Genomic DNA, 6,630 nt, shown 5'->3' on the forward strand with positions numbered 1-6,630 from the left:
TTTCCGAGGGATTTCCGAGAAAAAATGAATTTCCGAAGAGTTATTTCTGACGACTTTTTTCGTCGGTATGTCGTCGGAATAGCCTTATTCCGACAACATACCGACGATTTTTTCCCTCAGTATGCCGCTGTTTTCTTGTAGTGATAAAGTCTACCAAATACGGTAAACCGCTCCCCGGCGAGGGAATGTTAAGTCTGCCAAATACTTTAGCAAAAAAAAAAGTCTACCACATACCGAAAGAAACTGTAAAAAATTAACAGATTAGAAAACAAGATTTTAATGAAATTAGGTCTTGAAAATGTGTTAACCTGCATTTGGATGAGTTATAATTTGGATGAGTAACTGCACTAAATTCAAAAGAGTCGATATTCTGTTTTTGCCAAAAATGAAAAGGAAAAATGGTCACCGTCTCGATTGGCGCGACAATATCTAAGACTGAGATCTAAGCTGTCCTCTTGTTTGGTTGTCTAATTTGGACTCTTGTTAACTAAAAAGTTCATTTACTCACTCATGTTTTTGAGCTAACACGACGCCAAATTGACACAATTTCTGGAGAAATTAGTTTGTGGGGCGAATAATTTTGACGCCAAATTGACACAATACACATGGACTTACCATCTTATTGGCTCTCGATTGATCTGCATAGAAACAAAATGTATCATTAATTTAATTCCAAAAAATAAAATAAAGTGACAACTTAAAATGTTATACAGGTCAAATTATTTCAAGTTTTATACACAAGAGATGGTGATATCGCTCATAAATTATAGGGTAATCTACAAACAACAAATCGAAGTTATAAAACTATAAGCAAACTTAAGGAAAGTGTGTAATATTATGGTGGAGCCACTGGCAATCCAATAAATACATCGGTTTCGACCTCTGATGAATGTTTGGTTCTGTAACCACCTTCGGGTTCACCTTTCTCAGTATGAAATGTTACTGGCAGCAGTGGTCGTAGCAACCTCTCTTTGATTTCCTGAAAACATAGTATTTTTTCGTAACATGTATGGCTAAAACACTGCTGTACGTTATTAACTCAACCAAACCAAACAAGCGTTTGTGAAACAATCAAATTTGAAGAGAGTTAACTAGTATATGTTATGATATAGAGGAAGCACTCCTAACAATGCAACTGCCAACTGATGCGAGTACTAAGACGAATCATGATTAAATAGGAGAATCAAGAGTGGGAAGTTATATAGAGGGTCATATATGGATTAGTAAAAAACTAGCTCTTAATGAAATCAAGCCCTTCTCTCTATATATAGAGGGTCATATATGGATTAAACTAGGTTTCAGTTGTTTTTACCGCAATATTTTATAGTTTTTCTAAAACCTAAATATTCTTCAATTTGCAAAATAGTTTTGAAATATGCGAACTCAAATGTCAAACACCAATGGAAGGTTTTTCCTTCAGTTTGCATATAGCGTTAAGTTTTCAATAAGTTAATTAACGATGAAATTAAACTTAAAAGCAAACTCAAACAAACATTAATCACTGCCTGAATAGTTCTCAAAACTCAAACCAACCAATCTTTAAGTAAACCATGATTCTTCTCACAAGAAAAAGGTTTAAAAATGAGATGGGACTTTCTACGAAACTAAACTTCTTTAGAAACGTCAAGATTATATGTGAGTTTATATGTATCTTGTGATGAGTGTATGCTTATTACCTTTTCACGTAGCCTTCTTCTCTCATCCAAGACTTCTATCTCCTAGAATCAAATAAAGAAAGATCAATAAAAATTGCATACAAACGATCCCATCAATTTAAATCTCTATATATCTTACTAAGTGAAAATTTACCATTTCTTTTAGCTTTCCTAGTTGATCTGCATATAACTCAGCCTACGTACCAAAATCAACCAATGAAGGCATTATTCCAATAGGTGTGTGTGTGTTTTGTAATTGTACCTTTCTTGATCTTACAATACGAAGGCTTTTCTCAATCTGAATGTCTATCTCTTGAAGTTCTGCCACTGAACACAAACCCAAACCTTGCCCCATTAACTTCCTTCATATATAGTGGCATTCAAATAGATTTTAGGATTCAAACAAAATATTTTTAGCTTAAATAAACCGTAGTAATAGTGAGATACAAACCGTTGCTGAACTTCAAGGAGATCAATCTTCTTAACCATTATATCCATTTCCTTCTTCAGCTCCTGCACATCCCAAAAAAAGCGGAGTATTTAGTATAATCAAATTTTGTTTGATTGAAGAAAAAACTTAAATCAAGAATTGGTTTACACAAAGTACCTCCAGGTATGGTTGTACTTGGGGCCTCCCTGGCACAAAGTACTCATTACTAAACTCTCCATATCTTTCTATCGTTTTTTCCATCCTGAAAGGTAACTCACAGGTGATGCTTCGATTATCGAGTGATGATGATAAAATCATGAGCTGAAGTATTATGGGCATAACTGATATGCTACATGAATAGTATAATGGTTAAATAAGCTTAATCGAAGTACAGCAAAATCAATAGAAATAGAAAATTCTTAATAAACTAAAAATAGAATTGTGATAAAAATATATTGCTATAACGCAGAAACAAATATTTATTAGATGACTGAAGTCTTATCTAAATTAGTTATGGGTTTGACTGTTAGCTGAAATGAAAATTAGCGGAATAATCGGATGAACAAGGTACAGTTTTCACGTAATAATGATAAAAAAAGTTGAAAATTAATTTTAGTATTAGTGATGTTTGCTAATTTTTGTAAAACAGCTGTAAAATATAGTGGAAAAGTGAAAATTGATGGATATTTTAAGAACAATACTTAGGTTCACCCATGTGGTGAATGGTTAAATTCACCACAGTGTTCATAACCAATCAAAATGTCATGTATTAGTAGTTAAAAAAAACAATAAAAATAAAAATAAAATAGCTGGAAAAAAAACAACACCGACATTAATTAACGCCGTCTAAAAACTTAAACTCTAAAACCATAAATCATAAATCTGAAACACTAAACCATAAATCTCAATCCTAAAATCTAAACCCTAAATCTTAAACCTTAAACTCAAACTCTAAACAATAAACCTTAAATCCTAAAATCTAAACCCAAAACTCTAAACCATAAACCCTAAAATCTAAACTCTAAATCCTAAACCCTAAACTCAAATCCTAAACTTTAAACCCAAAACTTCAAATCCTAAACCCTAAACTCTGAATCCTAAACCCTAAACCCAAACTTCTAAACCGTAAACCCATCTGCTAGTTAATAAGGTTAAGGTTTACGGTTTAGAGGTTTGGGTTTAGGGTTTATGATTTAGGGTTTGGGTTTAAGATTTAAAGTTTTGGGTTTAGGGTTTAGAATTTAAGGTTTAGATTTTATGATTTAGAGTTTAGGGTTTAGAGTTTAGGGTTTAGGCTTTAGGGTTTAGATTTTAGGATTTAGGGTTTATTGTGTAGAGTTTGAGTTTAGGGTTTAAGATTTAGGGTTTAGATTTTAGGATTGGGGTTTATGGTTTAGTGTTTTAGATTTAGGGTTTATGTTTTTAGAGTTTAGGTTTTTATAATTTAGAATTTTGCAGATGGCGCTAATTAATGTCGGTCTTGTTTTTTTTTCAGCTATTTAATTTTTTATTTTTATTACCTTTTTAAGATATTCCTACATTGCATTTTGGTTGGTTACGAAGAGTGTGGTGAATTTAACCATTCACCATAGGGGTGAACCTAAGTATTGTTCATATTTTAACTGGTAAATTAATGATAGCATTATTTTCAAACCGTGAGTACGTATGTTAAAAATGGTATACCATTTATCACTATATATATGTGCAATGGGAATAAGAAAAGATCATATATTATTTATTTATTATTACTGCATACAATATGTTGTACACCGCATGTATTTGATGGTAACTTGTTTTGAAAACGTGAATGTATAAGTGAATTTTCTCAAAAGTATATAAATACAGACTACCATATATATATATATATATGTATCTAATTCCTTTCTCTATTCACCAAATCCAAGTATGCACAAGGGGTTGTTAAGCACGGAATACGTATTAAAACAAAGGGAAATTATATTACGGAAAATGTATCAAATCTAGATGGCTTTGCAAAGTAGCACAAACTTTAATATATAATCGTGAAATAACCCACAGAAAAGTTTTTGGATAGCCCAAGAGAAAATTTATGATCTTTTCTCATTCACATATATATACCTATATTATATGATTTTCTGTTTTACAATTACACTGTCGGATTTTTTCTCTCTCTAAATATTCTAACTAAGAAGCCAAGTGGGAATCTGTTTAAGTTCCAAGGTGTACGATGTTCACTGATCAAGAAACCTCTTTTCTAAAAACCCTAATCCACTTGCTCGTGGTTGAAGAACAAACATTTAGTCAAACTTTTCAAGTTGGCAGTTAATTGGTATCCTTATGTTTTAGCTCATTAAATAAAATTCAGAAATACTAAAAGAGGAACCATCTAGAACTAAAACTTGAGAAATAATGAATTTCTAAGAAAAGTCAGAAACTAGGTAGCAAAAAAGGGCAAATCTTTAACGTGTGTATATTGCAAAATCTCTAGGTACGATGTGGACAGAAATAGATAGAACTATTCACTACAGAAGTTCTAGGCACCCAGTCAATCTTATATGTAGAGAAAAATTGGAATTAGTACATATGTAAATTCTGAAAATAAGTAGACGAAGGAATCTTACTCGGAGCTAGAGAATTCATATAATCTTCCGTTCTGAGAGAAGACAATGGCGGCAATTTTAGCATCGCATAGAACTGAAAGCTAATGCGCCTTTTTAAATAGACCACTTCTTCGCTTTGAGAACGTGACTTGTCTACTTGTCACGTTTTCGATCTTCTTGATCTCGATCTTTCCTCTCACCATCTTCCTACAATACTAATTCCAAGATTCAGATTGAGACTCTTACTAAAGCCAAGAAATGATATTTCTTTCAGACAAAACCAAGAAATGGGTTCTTATGAAAACAAGGAGATTCAAAATCAGAAGTCAATGTGAGGAATATGTAGGAAACTGAGGAGATTCAAGACCAGATTTATCTAGATTTGTATCAGAAACACCAAAGAACACAAAAAAAAATTCAGATGAAAATCAGCCGACAAATTACCTTTACAGATGCGGAATAATTAGCACAACTAAAATAAAGAACAAAAGCATAAAACTGGTGTGGAAAGTAAAACCCTTTAACGAAAATTTCTGAAAAAATGCATGAGCTATAGATCTCGTGTTTCTCCGTGTTTACCTCTGTGTTTTTGTACAAGAGCCACAAGCCCTAAAGTCTAAGTTTGCTCTTTCTTGACAGAAAAAAGGAAAGTAGGAAGATAAGAGAATTTTTATTTTCTTCTTTTGGTGATGCTAGTTGGATTAATAACTAACTAGATTTTGACCCGCGGTTAAAAGCGCGAAATTTTTTTTTATTGATAAACTTATTGTTTGTTAGTTCACTAATATGTTTAAAGCTATGCGTTCGGTTTCGATTCAGTTCTTTTTAAGGTTTTAGTTCGGTTTCGATTCGATTTTTGGTTTTTGATTTTTGATTTTTTTATTCAAGAAATATATGAACTGTTTAGTTATTTATAAGTTTGAGTCTCGTTTTAGTTTAGTTGTTTTGGTTTTTAGTTTGTTTTATATACCAATTTTAAAAACCTGTTAAAATCTTGAGTTCAATTCGGTTCTGGTTTGGTTCTCGCTTTAAGCATAATCTTAAATAATTCAGCAAAAAGTCATATTTTTATTTTTGGATGAAATATCAGATAATTCAGATAAATTTAAATATTTCTTATAAGAATATTTGAGTGATTCAGTATTTTTCAGTATTAATAATTCACATTTTTATTCACTTTTTTGAGTGATTCACATTTTTCAGTATTAAGAATATCTATATTATTGAACAGATGAAAACATTTGTGATTGTTATAGCGGTTTTGCACCTTGCGTGGATGTGAAGTATTAACGAACCTATATTGTTTGAACCATTTTATTAAGGGGAATTAGTTTAACCATTTTGTAAATATATTAAGATAGACAAAATTTCACTGACCATATATTTTATACACCAGTATATGTATTTATTATTTTCAGGATTTAGAGTTTAGGATTATCCTTCTACATATATACACATTTAGGGACACTGCTCTAAGGTTGACAAATATATAACTGTAAATCATTTTAATATAAACTCCATGGACTATATACAAATATAAAAATCAATATTGTTAAACTTGTGTATTCAGTAGGTCTGATATGTGTCTGATATGTGTATTTTTAGCTTTACCAGTCAAAACTATGTGAAGTCGTGAACCATAAATTGTTAAAACCGTAAGTAAATATTTTCTGATTGCATAGTCTATATGTCATGTGTTTAAATAATGATAGTCCACTCGTGAATCTCACAATGTTTTGTTTACATGAAAGAAATGAATATTATTTATTATTAATTAATATATAGCTAATTATCTTTTAGGCTATATTGTAGATATGATCGACAAATATATAAGTATCACAGATGGCTTTGATTCATGTCACAAAAAATTAAAATATTTTATTTAAGGCAAATCTTAGAAAATTTAGGAAATCTAGTTATATCACCTATTAAATTGATTAAATCATTGTTAAAGAAATATATAGTA

General features: G+C 31.0%; 1 pseudogene; it reads right to left on the reverse strand.

Annotated features, from left to right (window-relative positions):
• Positions 1-722: 722 nt before the first annotated feature.
• On the reverse strand, positions 723-5,208 carry LOC106320856 (annotated as a pseudogene).
• Between the last annotated feature and the right edge of the window lie 1,422 nt (positions 5,209-6,630).

This window comes from Brassica oleracea, unplaced genomic scaffold, assembly GCF_000695525.1.
Source record: "Brassica oleracea var. oleracea cultivar TO1000 unplaced genomic scaffold, BOL UnpScaffold01095, whole genome shotgun sequence".
NCBI classification, from domain to species: Eukaryota; Viridiplantae; Streptophyta; class Magnoliopsida; order Brassicales; family Brassicaceae; genus Brassica; species Brassica oleracea.